This window comes from Bombus terrestris, chromosome 10, assembly GCF_910591885.1.
Source record: "Bombus terrestris chromosome 10, iyBomTerr1.2, whole genome shotgun sequence".
In the NCBI taxonomy this organism is placed as follows: Eukaryota; Metazoa; Arthropoda; class Insecta; order Hymenoptera; family Apidae; genus Bombus; species Bombus terrestris.
The window spans coordinates 1,124,116-1,143,742 of NC_063278.1; the positions used below are offsets into that span (position 1 = coordinate 1,124,116).

At 43.6% G+C, this 19,627-nt stretch overlaps 1 long non-coding RNA gene and 1 pseudogene across 1 annotated transcript in view; both read right to left on the reverse strand.

Annotated features, from left to right (window-relative positions):
* Positions 1-4,656: 4,656 nt before the first annotated feature.
* Positions 4,657-5,514, reverse strand: LOC125385809 (annotated as a pseudogene).
* Positions 5,515-10,094: 4,580 nt separating this feature from the next.
* LOC125385869 overlaps positions 10,095-19,627 on the reverse strand; it is a 73,663-nt gene continuing 64,130 nt past the window's right edge. The window contains exon 3 of the long non-coding RNA XR_007225577.1: positions 10,095-13,703. This is a non-coding gene — a long non-coding RNA (uncharacterized LOC125385869). The remainder of the gene's footprint in view (positions 13,704-19,627) is intronic.

Here is a 19,627-nt window from a genome sequence, read left to right on the forward strand (position 1 = left end):
TTGGCTGTGGTTCGTGACCTCGTATCGCCACGGCATTACAGCCCTTCGCTTTTTATCGGAGCGCCACGTCACGCGGAGGTTGCAATTACTAATTTAGAGGCGAGACCGAGTCGTGCCAAATCCCTCGGCTCCACTGCAGAAAGCCGCCCTCTTTCTCTCCCGGCTCTCTTATTCGACTCTCTTATAACGCGCCGAACTGTTGCGCGCCCGCGAGAAAACGAACGTACGACCTCGTGGATCATGCCGTGCACGGATACTATGTGTGTATACAGTCGCCTCGGAAAGTCAGTCAACCATCCAGATGCAATTTTCTGTGGACAGATTCATCCATTAAGGACGCTACATTTTATTTGCAACTAATTTGATTTTAGGAAATTTACGCGATCCTGTTCCTTCTTTCGATACCGCTGCTACGAATTTTAGGAACTATCTTGTTATTTGCTTCGTTACTTATCACTTTCTCGCGTTTATATTCTAGAATCGTATGAATTTTAACGAAACTAAAATGTCACGAGATTATGGAAAAATTTGTTTTAGTTTGTCCGTAGTTTCTACCTGAAATAGAAAGCTATAATGTACGTATGTACTAAAATCGTATAAACGAATTAAATAACGGAATATCTTAATATTAAGTAGAGTTATAATATCCGTAAAGTGAAAGAGATCTGCAGTTTCTCTTTTCCCTATGCACAAAAATCCTAAGTTGAAAAAGATACACACCGACGTTCCATCTGAATCTGACATTTACCGTTCTTCTCTATCCTCCTTTTATTAACTGAAATCACCAAATTTCGGGGAATCCCGTCGCGTTCGTAGTATCGTCGACGATAAACCAATACGAAATAAAAATTTCGCTCGTGATTTTGTACGAAAAGACGTAAAAATGGCTCGCAACCGAAGAGTTAAACGTAATTCATTTAAAGGAGCGTTGGCTTACTTTCGAAGGCGACTGTAGAAGTATACCTCTCTACTTCGTTCTGACACGGAAAGCACGGAGAGCTTGCGCACGAAGAGGCCGTGGTAGCCGCGGGTAACCATGGCCATGGTATGTAGTATATACCGCGGATATGCAACCATCGAAATATGCGCGAGCCCCGGAGCCCTCGCTAATTACATGCCTGTCGCGGCGCGCGAACGCCGTTTCCTAATTGTAAGCGCTCTTGAGAGAGAGTGTCTGGCCACATCGTCGGCCGTCAGATCTGCTTCGGGCATTTTTCGCGCTCAGACGTGCCGGGGGTAATAGAAAAGCGGCCTCGGATTAATTACGCCCGCAGAGTACACACATTTCGCGAGCAGCTTGTACGATTTGTAGCTTGGCGTAGTTCGTTTAGTGAATCTTGACGTCTGATGGGTTTCAGGTCTGTGGACGTAGGTGGAGGGTTCAGACTTTTTGGTTTAGATTACACGAGGCAAATGGACCGGTTTATGGAGGCAGATGTTATTTACCGATTATTATGATTCGTACTCTAATGGGAACTATTACATCGAATCTCTCACCGAATAAAGACAATTACACTTTCACTTCTATTGTCTCGGACGAAGACTGGCTTTCAAGCTGTGCACGTAACATTCTTTCCCTTTTCCAGATACGATCTCTGTCCAGACAATTGACTCAATGTTATTCTAACGAGATTCTATTTTCAGAGCGTAGTGTTACTCGAAAGTTTATTCGAGTGGATTCGCGAGTCTTTCTTTTTGTAAGTTTTTCTTCTAAATTTATATTTTTCTAAAATTATATCGATTCGTTATTTTCCGCATAACGTATGTTTCTTGTCGTGTCCTTTACATCGTGTTTTATCCTTTAATCATTCGGAACTCTAACGTTAAAGACGACCGTACCATGTCAATTTTTCAAAAGAATATCGCGTCGTGCACGCAATACAACTTCACAAATATTCATTCGACGAATCTTCCTCGATCGTTCCTCGGCCGTACGTTTCCCTCGGCCGGCAACACTTGGCTGGTGCTTAATTCAAGTTCCTCTCTATCCCGTTGGTTCGTTCGAGAGAGAAGGAACGAGTCATCGAGAAACGGGGATTCGTCGAGCCGACCCTCCGCTCGTATCGTAGAACAATGAAGGGCCGCTATTAATATTGGCTCACTATCTCGACGGTATCGCGCGTTTCACACTCCCCACGCACTCGAGTAACACGGCCCGCGCAGGGACATTTTCATTGCATATTAATGTGCCTCATTACTGCCACTCCGCACCGCATTACTCAATGCTACACCGCCGGCCCGTCTAGTGTTTCAAACGGGATCGAGCCGGAAATGCTATTGACCGCGTGCATTCCTACTCGCGAAAAACTCGCCTCCGCTTCGTTCTCTTTGCCTTTGATTCGATGTCGGAAGATCTGGAAACGGGCCGCGTTAACTTGACTAACATCGACAAATTTTACACATCTATATCTATATCGCAAATATAAATTCCATCCATCGTATAAATAGATCGTGTACGAAGCAGAAGATAAAAATAGCCAAAATATAGCTTCGTAAACACCGTATTCGCCTGCAAACACTGTGCGTTTAATATAGCAAACACTGTAGAAGATGTTTTCAGCCTCTCGGTGCACGTTTCCCATCGTGCGGATCTTTACCGGCGCTTCAGACCAATCTAATATTTCCTGGATTCGCAGACACTCGATATTTCTACGATATTTTACGTTTCCTGGACAGTCCATCCTTAACCTTGTCCCACGTAACGAGCGGAGAATTAATAAGATTATTAATAAGCGAAAGTCTCGCCGGAAGGGATGCGCGATACACCTTTCCCCTTGCTCCCAACCGCTTTCGACCGATCCCACGAAACCGACGAATCACCAAACCGGATGTTTTCAACACGATGCTGGAAAGCCGGTGGTAAAAAGACACAACGCCTCCGAGGATGATTATTAATCGTGGCAACGATCTGGTCAGGGTTTAGGTCAAGAGCTCTTCGTGTATTCACGAAGCGAGGTTTAACGCGCGACGTCATTGGAGACGACGACGACGAAGACGACGTGGAGATTCTTATAAGCAGACGTCCGGGACATTAGCTATCGAATCGTTTGCCCCGTGTAAGAAATACTTAAATGTCGAGAACGCGACTCTGCCGAGGGAGAAACCGTTGGCCGGGTCGTGGTTTTATCAGAGCGATATGTCAGTACGTGACAGCGCGGTGTGTAGACATCGGTCACGGGACGAGCAACATTTCTCACCTCTTAGAGCTTAGGCAGGTAAGGACGTCGCGGCGATGCTGTGTCGAATCGCTCGATTAAATTACACCATTTTTCATGGTCTCGTTTCACGTCTTTGGAACTGCCATCTGCGCCGAGTACGGGTTACAGCGTGGTTCCTCGATGACATTTCCAACTATACTTGCGTTTCTTTCTACCGAGGGTTTCGGTTGATCTTGGTCATAGGGATCGGATAGATGAGAAAGTGTGTACTGTTTGAGTACGGAGGAAGATAATAATTATAAGAAGCTGGAAAATGAGTTCTTTCTGAGTTGTCGTCAAGCTTTCGTATCGTTATTCGGTGCAAAAATAACGTAAAAAATACCATTTTACTAAGAAAGCTAGTGGTTAAAGTTCTTACTGTCTTTGGATAAAGTACAGAGTACATAGTAAAATGTAAAAATTTTAAGGAATTTCTTATTACTTAAAAATAGATATATCTTCGATAGAATTTTGAGTTTCAGTTTATGACATATAATTGTAAGGATTAATTAAGATTACTGAGACAGTTGAAGTCGATGAGCGACGTAACGAGTAAGATGTCCAATTAGCTACAAATCGGCAGATTTCCAAACATTTAGTCTGTAGTCGTTTTAATAGACTGATATTCGTAACTTTTATTTCTTGGCTAATTCTCTTCGAGGGAATTCTCTTCGAGCTACCGAGTATCAGGGAATTATTATCGAAAAAATGGCGCCTGCCATAGGAGACCCTTCAAAGAGCGATTATTATCGAACATGCGTCGCACCGTGATCAAGCACGCAGCTGCATGCTCGTTCTTTATCTCCTTGACTCTGCGGCGCATAATTCACCATTATTATCTAATTAGGAAAAATGCATCGCATACGGGTACTATCGATGCTACATGCATCCCTTAAATCCTTGAACCATCGATAAATTTTTCTGCCTTTTTTACATACGTATATATTTCAAAAACAAACGTCGCGCAGGTATTCAAGAAGCTGTCGATATAGGAGAAAATAACGGCCATATTTGGAGCGAAAGGTAAAATACGAAATCCGTTAATTTTCGACTGCGAGTTCTTCTATAATAAGCTTTTCCAAATCGTGGCGCTTCGTCTTCAACTATAGCGAAATGCGAGTATCTCACATAGATTCTCGATTTGTCCAACTACTGGCTACAATCATCTCGACTAGAAACTTCGTTGCTACACTTTATAAAGACCGTAAGAGGATTGTAAAACATCCGTTGTCACTCGATACTCCGCATCTCAAACCTTTTCGTGATCCAAATTTACCAAACTCCCGCGTTAATTTCAATTCTCTAAAAGAAACGATCGACAAGGACACGGATTTCGCGGTTACCTCGAAGAAAGACGGGAAGACCAGACTCCGAACGAAGAGTAAAAGCAGCAGCCCGATTTAATTGCGACGACATTTCTTATATGGAAGTTATCGGGGTAGGCGCACGTGCCAGGGTGGCGGCGCGGCGGGGCGCGGAACTAAGGGTTCTGCTTAATGGGGTCCTCTCCCCGGATTCGAACATTTCCAATGGTCTCTTCCGCGCTTCTTATCTAAATGCGATTCCCCGTTATCTAACCGTCGTCCGGACTCATCACGGGTCCGGCGTCTCTCTTACTTATCCCACCAACGAAACCTTTACTCCACCGTCGCAGAACGAAGAACGAAGAAGAAGAAGAACGGAAGAACGAGGAGGGACAACAACAAGAGAGAAGCAATAGAAAGGAAGAAAGGACGCGACAAAGAAGAGGAGGAGAAGCAAGAGTCGAACAAACTCGAGTCCAGTGGAGACTTTTCTTCGGCAGAACGTATACGTAGCCACATATCCCGGTTGGTTCTCCGCTCGAACGTCCGCTCTGTCTTCTCCTCCGGCTTCCTCGGCTTCTTCTTTCTCTGTTCGCCGCGATGTCTGTACGCTGTACGCTGTACGTTCCAGCGTATATACACACGGGGGCCTGCGCGTACGTCCCCCAGCGCCGCCGAGAGATCGAGATGCAAAGGAGACCCGCGCCGCTTTTAAACTCGCCGCCACGAAGCGGATAAATTCGCCCGGGTCCCTCGATCTATTAATTCGAGCCGGCGTTGCATTCCTGCGGGGTCTCGACCGCTGAGCCCCGGAGACTCCGCGACCTTCCTGCTTTCTCGCGACTACCTGCGCAACCTAGGCTCTCGCTCCCTCCGATCGAGTATACACGCCTGACATCGCGGTGTGTACAGCTTTTACGAGATCGTACGAAGCGCTGGTCTCGTGTCATCTTGTCGCAAACGTTCCCTGAAGCTTCTTCCCGTGACCGTTGCTCGGGATTTGGTACGATCATCCTGCGATTTGTTGGTTTTTTGGACACTTGGTCGAGGAGAGTGTGCGAGTTGAGTTTGATCGTGTTCGAGACGAGTAGATGGTAGATTTTCGTGCAAATTTATATCCTCGAGTCTTTAAGTCCTTTGAGTCTTTAAGGTTTTTGAGAAAGTGGAATTTAAACGCGGATTTATTTTACTTCTTTCGACGCGTTTTACTGTATTCTTCGGAATACTACCGGAGACACATTGCTATTTTCACTAGAGTAAAGAGTAAAAGCAAGGCTTGATGAGGAGGCAAATCACGCAAATTATTTGAACGTGAGCAAGGAAAGACTTCCATGATTCAAAAAGGTGCTAGCTTTTAATACCCCGCACGCACATCCAAAGTAATGTCCTTTACGATCGGCGACCTAATCTTAATTCACGTAGCTCTATAGCCGAGTAAAGGCTGCACAAAGATCCGTGGCACAAACCTTCTGTTCATCTTTACAACCGAATTTACGATAACGTTTTAAAACCAAACCTCTTAAAACCGCAACATTCCGCGAGTATGCACGGTGTCGATCCCACGAGGGGTCAACTTCCGCCAGGGAAGTTGACGAGCTCGCGTCCACGGCCGACATAAACTACACGTCTCGTTGCGAGTGGCTGGTTGTATCGCATAATTACCACGCTTTACAGCGCTCTTTACACTTGTTTCCTCACCACTGGTATCTCCCTCGCATCGCCGTGTAACCGGAGATCGGCTGGTGAAAGAGAAAGAAAGACCGAGAGAATTGGCCGCGCACGCCGGTCCCTCGCGAGTATAAATCCGCGCGAACATTCGCGAGGTTCCAAGAGGCAAGCGGTTTTTATTCCGCTTGGCGCGCGTTCGAGACGGGCGTAGATAAAGACCTATCGGCAATATAGTATCAAGAGCGGCGTAAATAAGGATAATGCGGCGTGGCGAGGGTATACTTCCTGCTAGGCGTGTAGGTGTACTCGGTGTAAAAGGTAGATTAGATTGGCATTACCGCCGACACTAAACTAACGCCATGGTTATTAAAAGGCGACCGTAATGTCCCAGCCAATATCGGTGCTCGGTCCAACGCTTATCGCTCCGCGGATTCGCTATAATTACGTTGGCACGATTGCTCGCGAGGGATTGTGCGAAACGAGAAGAGTATTTTGTAGTGCGTGAAACCGCGGTGGATTTACGTTGACTGGATCTTTCTCCTTTGTAAATGAAGATGGTAGAGGAAAAATATGACGAAGCGTCGTATATCTTTTTAGCTATTTAAGTTTTTATAGAACATTTACGCGACAATTAATTTCTACGGAGCCGAACAGATTGTTTTCTGCGTAGCACAGTTACGCGTTTCACATTCTATAAATTGGTAGATTTATCATCTTTTGAGCGTGTCGTAGCGAAACGCTTGCTTCAAACCATCGAGCGAGCGAACAGTCGGAAAATGAACAAAAATAGATTTATCATATTCTTGTGTGTGGTCTTTAAACGTTAATTAGGAAACTGATTTTTATGGATTTAAATCGCACGATCAGCAGAAGTTACGACTCGTACGAAGTAATTTCTAAAATTGAGAGTCGTTACGAGAGGGGTACATTTTTCCTAAACAGTTGGTAAAAGCATGAAGAGCAGACGCGGAATAACTTCAAAGAACGTTTACGGTAATGTAGACGTCACTCTAAATGAAGATGAATTACGAATCGTACTCTTTCAATAGAAAACTAGCAAAGTTCGTTCGAAACGAACCCACCAAGATAGATCTTGCTTACGTTTTGCCACGACGTGGAAATTCCCAATTTCAATCTAATAGCGAACGCTCCTTCATTAATGGCTCTAGAACGAGTGTGCAAACACGTCTTCATCGTCGTTTACGTCTGCACTTTGAATTCAATTAGCGACTTCCACCGTGCAGGTGAATTAGTCTCCGCCAAAAGGTTCTGCGTGATCGATTCTCTATTTGAGATTTTCTTTAAACACTTGACTGTCTCTTCAGAGAGAAAAAACAACGTCTATAGGTACTTAGAAACGGGATTTCTTCCTTTTTCTAAGAAGTAAATTTCTACTATTACGGAAACAATATAATTTTTCGTATGTGGGTAACTTTTAAACGCGTAGAATTTAAAAGAAAATTTCCAAGTACAATTACTTGAGAAGCATAAAATAAGATTTAAAAAAATTGCATCAACATTTTCTAGGTACACGTACAGATTTAACCGATTATTTTAGTCATTGATCTTTATGGATTCAAGCCACGATATCTTACACCGAAATATTCATATATCTTACAAATAATGTGTCGCACACTCGAGTTGGCTATTGATTATTGCCTATTATAAACGAATTTAATTCGCTGATAAGCAGAAGAAAAATTTGTGCGTTATAACGTTTGCCGATTACTTCCCGATCAATCTCTTCGTATACCGATAGACATTTTCGCAAATAAATTTCATGCGCAGTCTCTTAATTCGCCATCAAAGATGAATAGCCTTCGATGATTGCCTAACAAACTCTTCGAGTGTTATTTCAAAAAACTCGTTCGACCTAAAATCAACAACCTGCAACTTCCTGCTCCCCATCCTCCAAAATCAATGCCGCGCTGTTATTACCTAACACCTTTCTCTACACCTATCCCTACCACATGACCCGAAATCAAAATTCCTCGAAGGTCTTCCCCTCCTAATTTCCTTTTCGATCGTTTGGAAACCGGAAGGGAGCGCGATCGAAGACGATATCGCGGACGTGTTCTCATGCATTCCGGTAGGTCACGGTTAAGGATGGTGGACAGCTGGCCAAGACGGATCTCGCTGATCTCGTTGGAGATCGTCGAGTGTTTGTGAACGTCAAACCGCGTAGAGACAGCCACGCACGGGAATGGCGATAGACCTGGACGATGGTCGGGGTCCCTTTCTCGATTGTGCACGCCGCGTATGGGTCGAACGTCGCGAGAGGGGAAATCCAGAAGGGTCCACGAGAGAACAGAGTCTCCTCTTGGGATGTATGAAGCTATAAATCTTACGCGACAAATCGCTAGCTCGCTCGTTCGTTCTCAGGCTAATTGTTGGGACGCGGTCGAATACCGCGTGCAACGGCTGCTCTTCCTCTGCGAGACGTCCCTGAAGACGCTGCTCTTTCCACGTCTCCCGCGGCCCGGCATCGATGAGCGTACAATCGATTAATCGATTATCCGTTCTCCAGCCCCGTGGCATCGCGTTCCGCACCTGCATATCCCCTGTCCGACGACGTCCCATCGCGAGGATTATTCTGTCGCTTCGCTCATCAACCGTGATTTCATCCTCGGGTCTCGGCATGCCTTTCTTGCACTTGCTCGATGGATTCACGCGATTTTCTCGTGCGCGGGCAGATTTGAGAATTCTAGTTTGGTTAGAACGAAGGAGTTGCGAACGTGGTTAATAGAATCTGTTGGCGACGAGGCAATCGTATCGGGGAAGAATTACATCGAAGTATAAGGCGGCCATTTCGAAAGTATTTTTTTACGTACACTTTTACCTGCTCGCATAAAGCGAGAAAGGATGTCATAGAACTATTATTAAAGTTTGTCGTTGCACCAAAGAAGAGTTATGTATCTAGGGTGGCTGTTTTGGAAACTTCTCTTGGAACTTAATTTTTCTTAATTTTTCTGCGAATTAATCTTTCGTACAGACCTGTACTAAATGTATAGATACAATTTATCCGGTATAGATAGGATACTCGATAAGTGATATCTTCACACTTTAGGCGCGTTTCCAATGTGCTCGATCCAACTACGATTTTGAGAATCTTGGTCAATCGATCCGTGCAATTGGTTATTCGTCTATCTCGATTCGTTTTGCCCCCAACCGCTAAAATCAACTCCGTCAAAAATGACGTTAATTCACAGCCTGTGTACGGAAGTCTGGCTGGCAGCGTGTCGCTGTGCTCGCAGACGAATGACGAACGCGCGAAGTAGCAACGGAAGAGAAATCCGGGCGCCCATTCCGTCTGCGAGGAAACTTTCTCGGCTAGCGTAAATAGCGTTATCGTTGTAACACGCGATAAGGTCGACTGCGGGTCACGATCCGTGGGCGTGCAGGTGCAGCGTGTTTTCCAACGTTCAGGAACACAACCTGCTCGTCGATCGTAAACGAATAAACAGGTGCGTCCAGTAGGAAAATCACGGCCACGGCGATAAAACCAGTCACCTGCCACGCGAATCGTCCAGGATCGATCGTAGAACAATGCGCCAGTCTTCGCGATGGAAAGCAGCGAAGGAATGTTCCGTGACTCTCGTTTTACTCGCGAGACGTTTCCACGTTTCTCCAGAGTATAGAAAGTGGACACTGTTTTGTTCCGGGAAATCTAGGGACTTTGAAAATTTCTTTTCTCCATTTCTCGTATTGGGAAACGTTTCGATTTCGATCGAACTTGATGGAAGATTGCGAAACGCGGTGCAGCAAGGAGATGAAGCGTTTCGTTGTGTCGTGTCACGCATGTAACATGGAAAGTGGAATCAATGGTAGTTGAGATTTTTAGGTAATTTTGAATGTTTAGATTAAACGAGAGGGAATTTTAGAATTGTACAGAGATATATCGAACTACGTGAATATCGATTCGAAGTTTGGACGTCTATAAAATTGTTATATTTCTTCGAAAGTTTGATAGTTTCAAACATGTAAATTGAATGAAAAAGGTATAGCAGAATTAGAGATTCGTGAAATTACACGGGTATCGGTAAAGTTTCGTTTGCACCTGCCGTATGAACGTGGTTTCCGCTCGATCGAGCTTTACCGGGCATCCGAGTCAGCCGAACACCGATAGCAGTATCTCACAATTAGTAAGTATACGTTACCACTTTAGCACGCAACAATTTTATTCCTACATAACCAACAAACTGTAAATCTGTCGAGCGAAACACGAACACATTTCCCGCTCAATCGACAATTTTACAAAACGACAGTGACATTAGTCTACACGCGCGATAAGTTGTCTCCGTAAGTTTCTTAATATTCCAAGAAACCAGTCTTGAATTCTATCAACGTTATTATAAAAAACTTTTTCAATTTTTCTCGTTTCCGTGTAATTATTACCATAAACATTTGCTCGCAGCTTGAAAATTCAACCGGAGCCTCTAAGTACTAAATCCATAAGAAGAAACGAATCGTGTAATCGCTGTGGAGAAGTAACGACTTCAGAATTCCGAGATTGATCGAAGATTAATCGCCGTGGGAGGAAAAATCCGTGGTCGTCCGGCGTGGTAACGGTAACCTGGACGGTGGAACGAAGCTCGGCTCTAGCGACTTTTCCAAGAAGGGTTCTGGCAAATCAGCCGAGGATCGTCTTTTCTGTTCGCGGTCTTGTCGTGCGCGCGGAGTCGGCCCCTTTACCGTCGTCGCCCTAGACGCCCGTCCGGAAAGTCAAACAATGCGACGTGCAGATTCCGCCTTATTTACTCGCGGTATCCGCTAGAAGGGCCCTCGACATGCAAAGCACGCGTTGTCATTTGCTCCCATCTCGAGCGGATCGGTTTACGTTCACCGCGCTCGAGGAAATCTCTCTCGCCGCACTCCACGGAAGACTCACCGGTGTCCACTTCCTTCTTCCTCGTCCCTTTCTCGAGGCCTGCGCAACCTTCTCGCTGTCCGCTTTGTTTTTGCTTCGGTACTTTGCATCCACGCATCCCGACTTCCATCTCCTTCCACGTTGACGTTTCGGAAGCTTTGCGAACTTGCGTAACGCGCAAGGTTTTTCAACGTTTGCTGGTACCTGGCCTTTTCTCTTCTTCGACTTTAGCTCTTCGTGGAAATGGATCGAATCTTTGTTCGTTCTTTCTGCATCGCTATAGTTACGAACGGTCTATATTTTCACAGTACTTCGTAGTACTACCATTTAGATTAAAATATCGTCGTAAAAAAAATCTATTTGGAACTCGATCTTCTCGAGTGAGTTCTTACTCGCTATTGCAAATGCTCTTTGCTTCTTTCGTATTCTCTCGAGTGTTGTAAAATAAGGTCAATACCCAGAGCCACCGTGCTTAACTGCACGAAGAAATAATCCCATCGTAAGGTAGCAGACTATGTTTTGAATTTCTAGGCAAAGTTATATCGTGCTTCTGAAGATATTTAGGTAGCAGATTTTTATACATTCAACGTTTTCGTATATTTAAACTGTTTATAGTTTCCGAATATCTAGAATAAATATCCGGGACTTGTTCGTCTAGCGATGTACAGTTTCAATCGTTCAGATGCTTCTCATAGTAAAATGAAGTTCCTCTTAACCTTCCCTCTCTCAGAGTCTCTTCGTATAATAGTACCCAGTTTATGTAATAAGATAAAGACGCATCGTCTTCAATTTCAGATAAACAGCTGTTATATCAGCATTCAGACAATCATTAGATAATTACCATTTAGGCAATTTATAATATTTCGATTTATTTCTATCGAGAACCTGACTTCATCGCGAAGTACGGTTCTCGTGCTTCCGGCAGGCGATCGTGACTTCTCTTCGACAACTAGAATCGTTATAATCTAATCCTTATGATCTTCCCCCCACGTCGAACGAGGAAAGTGGCGATTTGCTTCGACACAAGCATCCTGGCCACGGATCATTTTCCCGCGGCCACGCTGATCGTTTAGCTAACATTCGGTCGTTTGTAATTTTCTCGTAAGGATACACAGCTCCGTTAATCGGTACTCGGGAAAACAGCTGTTCAGTTACGAATTATGGGATCGTGGGCGGTGTTAAATCATCGTGGAACGCGCGCGATATTACTCGAGAATGCTGCGTCAACTTCTCGAGACTTTAATCTCGCATCGCTTCTTCTTTCCTCTTTCGTTTCGTTTCTTAAATTTTCCTTGGCTGCGTTTTCTGGCGTTTATCCTTTCGCCTATAGCTATATAGCTATATAGACGAAAAAAGGTATTGAAAATGGTTACAGCGACAAAGTTAGTCCTTCGAGACAATTACGATTATACGGAATTCTTACTCCGAACGATTATTATAGAAAATTGAAAGTTTTCTCGCATTTCCGTCGTAATCCGGTTCTTATATCGTTCTCGTATCCATTTTTTTATTTTCATGTCGGTCGATTTAGAACTTACGGTTCTTGTTTCTTTAGAAATTCATAAATTTGCATAAAGATTTGCCGTTTAATTACGACACGTTTAAATTTCAGACTCGAAGGTTATATTTTGTACAAAGTTTGAATAAAGAATCGTATATTTTACGGATTTGTCCAGGATTTTACACGAAAACCTGATTTGCGTCGATACTTTTGTTCGTTACTATATTTTAGTTTATCGAGGCCGCGTAAACGCGCGGAGGACTGAAAACGTCCCGCGAAGGGCGCTATTAATTCTGATTTAAGTTCCCGTTACACGGTTTGTGTGGTCCCCATATATCAGACGGTGCTATCGCTTACCGCGAAGCAACGCCTTCGCGCGTACCCGGCTCCCGTTCCTCTTGCTATCTTACACGCGCGACGTCTACCGGATGAATAATTTGGATACAATCTTAATCCAATGACGCATGGCCTCCGGCCGGCGATCTCACGTGGCTGCTTTGCCCTGATTAAGGGCCGGCCTCCTTTCGTGCTACCGTAAATCTCCGCTTCGCTTTCTTGCAACACAAGTTTAATCCGTTCAATGGTGGCTACTTTACTTTTTGATTCATTCTAGGGACGCGAACATACCGTGCTGGCTTGTTTCGAAAATATTGGCCAATTCTCCATTTCTTAAGTTTTATGGCGTGTCTGGACGCAAATATTTTTTGCTTGATTTAAAACTTTTCCTTTCATCTGACATTTTACGATAAATGTATTTAAAAAAGCGATATTCTCTGCATTAAGTTGTTAATATATGTCGTCGGATGAAATATATATCGTCAAGTTCGGTCACTTGTTATCAGATATTTTATTCGGATATTTTTGTTCAGCGTAAGGAGACTGAATTTGTTTGAATTAAACATTAGACGCTAAATTTACGACATTGTTACGAGCGATAACTAATATTTTTGAATGTTTTGAAACAAATCAAATAGTATCGCATAGCTTCAAGTGACTTTAAATAGAGTATCGCACACACGATACACGAAGATTAGTTTCAGATTATATACGATATAATAGATGTATCTCGATGATTTCGTTGAAAAATTATATGCTTACATGTGTAGCGGCGTGCGAGACGCGTACACAACGGGACACCTGGACACGTCAAATCCTTGTACAGATACCTGTGAACAGAAATTTCATTTTTTTATTTATCTGTTTATCGTATATCCGATCTTTGATCGTTATGTAAATTTCATATAATGAATGATTTTCATTTTCGTTAAATAATTATTAATCGAAAAACCGGTACACGTGTCTATGAACATTAAAACGCATGTGTCTGTGAGTCTATGAAATTTCTCTCGTGTCCCGTTAAATGTATAATCTCGAGTATCATTGTATCTCTTATACGCTTCTTACGATACGAAATCGACAAAGTACTCAAAAATTCAAGGGTACAACGAGGACAAAGAGTTGCACGACGGAGTCGGAAGTTGCTGGCGATACTTTCCTTTCCCCAGCTGGGCCTCCGGAATCCGGTTGAATGGTTTGTAACCGTGCGCACGGAATTCTCGCCATAAATCAGATGTTGGAACGAAACGAAAGAAATGCGGCACACCGTTGTTCGTAGTCCCCGCTGGCCTGTGCAACATTTCGCGGGTCGCTAGCGTTGCCAGTATTTCGTGGCAGTGTTCGCCCTGTCGAGCTCTTTCGCGATCCAGAAGCCCCATGGAAACGTAACGCTGAGAATCGAGCACTCACCGGGTCCAGGGACCACCTCGCGACTACAAATTGCATTGTTCGCTCGTGTTAGCGGTCACAGTCAAGATATTTGATGGTATTCTTCTTCAGTTCCTTTGCGTGCCTGTGTTCTTGGTACGCTCAATTATTGCCGAGTTGATCGAAAGTATTATACATTTACATCTTTCAAGATCTGATACTTTCTTTCGCGTAGAATTTTGGAAATTCTTAGATTCAAAGTTTCGGATCATGGTATTAGAACTTGTCTTATTTGAACTCGTTAGGAGACAAGGAGTTTGCGTAATCCGAGTTCACCGATTCTGCTCGTTTAAAATCCACTGTATCATCAAAATCATCTACCTTAAAAATCCTCCAAGATTTCGTTCTTACGCATTCGGGAAGCAATAAATAACTTTCTATTTAAATTACTCGACTATCGAAGTATTACAAAAGATTGTTCTTTTTCTGCCTGGAGAGTCCTTAAAATTCCCTCGGACAATTTACAACGCGTCTTGTGTCTCGGTTCAAGCGGCTATCTCACCAGGGTCAATGGTGAAAACAGCTCTAAAGTCGTCCAACTGTTTCATATAGCTAGTCTGGCGTTCTTAAACGTTCTGCGGTCTCAATCGGTCGGAGAGGAGCTCCGTGACGCAGGGCAAACGAGAGAGCCGAGCACGGAGGTCGAGCAATAAGGAACAGAACGGTTTTGCGGTTCGACTCGGCGGTTCTCTCCCGCGGGGACTCTATTCTCCTTGTCCCCTGCGTACGTACGTACGTAGCCTGGCCGACCATCGTCAAGAAATATGATGATTGCAGGCTGCTACCATTTACAGTAGTGCGGTTTTGTCTCGTACCAGTGCGTTCCCCTCTTTCGACTATACGTTTTCGCGTGTGCTCGTTGTTCTCGCGAGCCGCGACTCTTTCACGATTCCAAGCGACTTTAAACTAATGCGCTTTTTCCACGAGTAATCGTCTTGCGCTTCGTTGCCGCGCCAGATCGTATCGTCGCGTGAACCTCGTTCCCCGAGGATGTCTTAATCTTTCCACGATCTCGAATATTATTGTCTTTGAAATCATTTGGCAACTCGAACTTCGTACGTAATTTTAATTGCGTAGGAATCAAACGATCAATTTCGATGGAGCGGATCTGGCTTCTGCGTAGTTTTGTCGTCGCGGAAAGAGAGAGTTCGACTCGTTATTTTAACAGAAAAGAATTCCGACTATCGTCGTAAGATTCTAAAAAGAATACTCCGAAGAGCCGCTTAAAATAGAAGAGAGTAGGATCGACAGTGTATGGGATCGTCATCGAAGATCCATTTCGGTGATCGCGGCAGACAGAGTCACCGGCGCGCTGCTTTTCGTAAGCGATAAATCATCACGCGCCTCCACGGTGCTCGCACAATGCCGTACTAATCTTCCATCACGCACGCACGATATAACTACGCCCGCATGGCGTCTCGTGATTTACCATCCTGCGGCTAACCTCCATTATGTATGGCGCACGGTGGAAACTGTTGAGAATACCGTGCACCTTGCGCTCGGATAGTTACGTAGAGCCCGCGTCTCGAAAGTACGCCGGCGTGCATCGATTTTCAAGTTCTTGCTCACCGACACGGAACCTATTCGATCATCGTGACTCTCCCTTACACAACGTTATTTTCCTTTCGATTATAATTTTACGGAGGAACATTACTGTAAGTTTCAATTTTACCTTCTTCTATGACTCTATCTTATTGTTTTGTATTTTTTGTTTACTCGTAAGTATCAATGTATAGGAGCTCTATTTCTTATTTTCCTTTCTTTAATCCCGTATACTTTTTAGGTATCTACGTATGAAAAGTTGGGTCGTACGTTAATGCTTACAAGCAGATTAATTTGGCGCGAACGTTAGTAGTATCTCGTCTTCATTTTGTTTTACCAAACGTCCTTCTAGAACGTTAAAGATCCTTCTTATTACCAAAGCGAGCTTAGGTCATAAAGTTCAAAGACTATACTGGGGCTAAGAAATAAGATTTATCAACTCTTTTAAGCAATAACTGTACTGCTACTTCCAACAAGTTCCATATACATAGAAAGTAAATAACCCATCGTTAACAGGATACACAAACTAGCGCAACCATAATTCTCCCCGGATTTAATTGAACCAGTGCTCATTGTAGACTTATATCCTCGTTAACATCGATCCGGCATTGGCCATCTATCGGCGAATATCTGTCACTGGATATCTCCTTCCAGTAATAGAATTCCGTATTGGCCAGCATTTATCCTGGCTTATTCGCCGCCTAACATTTAAGATTTTCTCTGGGTTCTGGCGGTCGGCGATCGGCAACGACCACCATCCTCGTTACGATATTCTCGTTCTAATGTCCGTTGACATTACAACGTCCTCGGAGATTCTTTATCGGCGACCCGAGAGAGCCACGGCGCAGGAAAACCGCCGCGCGGCGGAACAAGCGGCCGAGATGATAGAGAAAGAGAAAGAGAAGAAGAAAGAAAAACGCGCATGGATGCATCGGGCCAGAGAAACGAGACAGAGAGAAAGAGCCCCGAAGAAATAAGGAGATAACGATATTTGCGCGCACATAACTCGCGTCCGATAGGAATAGGTCGTCGTCGTCGTCGTTGTCGTTGTCGTTGTCGTTAGGTAGCTTGGCGCGTTTCAAAGAATGGAGCAATAAAGGGGTTTACCGTATATGCGGACGATCGCCAGTACCTACGAGCAACGTACGATCGCTGGATTACAATAATTAAGTGTACACATCGCATCGCGATAAAATTTCATGGCTCGGAAGCCGCGCGCGGAGCTAATTCGCGGGAATTCGCCTTCTGGACAACTGTTCCCTTTGCGGAGGAATCCCTTTCTTCGGTGGACGATTAAACGTTTCATCGATGGTAAACTACTCGAGAAAGGAGTCTCTAGAAGTTTGGATGCGCGGCCGAGGATAAAAATAAGCGATATAAGTATAAGGGCAAATAGGTTTTTAAAAGATGTCGACAAAGTCTAGTTAAATGGGGCTTGTTTACGCGAAAACGTAAATATTAATTTCAATTATTCACTATACGATCTAGTTCGATCAGATCTCGTTAATATCTAAATTCGCTTGTTTTTGTCCTCGAAGGTATTCGAACGTCATAGAAAATTTTTGTGAATATATTACACGCGTTATAATAGAAAACGCTTTGAAGCTTCATTAGCACCGTAACGGGGCACGACTATCGTGATTATAACGATAAAATCTGAAGACAATATTAGCGAATATTATTAGTAAATTATTATTAGGGGGCTCGGTTAAGTATTTCTCAAACAATCCGTCAAATATGCCGTAAGTTAGCGCTGTCATATTACAACGGTTGTAATCGAGGTTATGGTCCTAATTATCCTAAAGATCGTGGTCCGTACTATCCTAATACTCATTGTGGATCACACTCCAAGAGTGGATTAAAGACTAAGTAAAACGAACGAAGCGTATATTTGTGTTTTAACGCGGACTTTACCTTCAGATTAGAAGATCGTGGATTACCAAGTACAAATTATGTATAATATTTCAACGTCTTACATCCGACTCACCTTCGGGTGATAAATATCCAATGCTAACACGCGTAGCCCCGGAAAAATCGTTAGGTAAGGGATCAATTATACCTACTTTATCTAATTATGAAATTGGAGTTGTAATGCTCAGAGTGCTAACATCAAGCAGGCTAAGATATTCTTCACTTTCCTCTAATGGGAGTAGATTCGTGCATTACTCACTAACTATACCTGCCAAGTATTTTCTAATAGCACCCATTCCACGGAAATTTGTTACGCAACATGAGACGCAAAGAGTTAACGCGCTAGTAAGAAGAAGATACGAATATTTAGAGAATTTTTCGCCAGAAAATAAAAGTTCGTCCGACCAATTTGTTAAATGAAGATATTAAGCCAGCAAGTTTAAGTGAAATTAGGAATTTCTTACGATACGCCATTATTTCTGGAAACGCGCTGTCTATCTTTCTGGAGAACAAACTATTCGCTTTCTTATGTCACTTTTTAAAAAAGCTAAGCGTATCGTCTTATCGGACTTCCGTAACCGTGGAAACTCTATGGGACAGCGTGACGAAGAGCAAAGTCAGATCTCGACAGTGAGAGAAAGAAGAGAAAGAAAGAGAGCAGAGCAGGTTGTATCTTTGGGAAAGATAAGGGAATTTACGCGTACATAACTCGCGAGGCCTATAGGGATAGGTCGTCGTTGTCGTTAGTAGGTTGCCAGAGAGGTATGGAGCAATAAAAGGAGGACGAGAGAGCAGCGTCGACTCGCCAGCGGCTTTTTACGACCGATTTTCACGGAGTAACGGTCGTACGATTGAGAATTACGCCGTAGCGATCTCGGTGCTAATAGCGTACAAATCGAGCGGCTGCTATTATTCACTCGGCCCCTCGCGCGTCCGTATATGTATCGCTTCGCGCTCGCGAACGGTTCTCGTCGCCTTGTAGAAAGATTTGCGAGCGGTTCAAGCTCGTCTACCGATTCTAACGATTCTTTATAGCACATACACTGCCGTTTATAAATATCGAAACAGTTTCGGTAAACGGACAGATTTATACCAACGATATTTAAACGACGAGCAAACAGTTGACGATCAAAGAAGAGAGGAGATCGGCTAGCTTCGTGTTACTAAAATCGTCTTCAACTACGGACGATAAAATATCTTCGAATCGAATATCTTTACACTTACGTTAAGGCACGCCCTCTTCACCGCTAAATAACATTAAAATTAAACGATTCGTAAAATTGCACCGATCATCTTTTCGCCTCAGAATCTTTTTTATGGAAACGGAAAACTGTAAATTTCAATTAGTCACTGAGAAAAAAGTTTCGTAATTTCTAGTACGACTTTCGCGAGCTTGATGTTTTACGCGTTTCGATTCTTTTAGAAAATATACGTGTTTAATATACCGAAGTCAAATTCAAAGTCAGTTTATATCGATATACCAGCGTAAAGACTCGGACCAATCCAGAAATTGAGTAGAAACTTGTAAAGTGGCTTGAACCGGCTTACAATCAAAATCTCCTCGTGGCTATAAATTATCGATGAAAAAGGAATATCGCAACAAGAAGACTCGTTTGTCCATAGATTTTCAAATGGAAACTGAGTCCGCGATCGATCGAGTCCTCTCACGTATGATCGATCTTTCTCCTTCCTCGCTTTATCGTTCGAGTAATAGAGGAATACCGTAAATATGGAAAATAATGTTAACGGCAGTCCCTACGCGACGGCTAAATTATGATCGTCTAATCGAAGCACGCGAGTATCTCGTAGTTTACGAAGATTCGTCGTACATGGTAGTTCTCGAAGGCGAGAATTAATCGGTTTTTGCGCGATC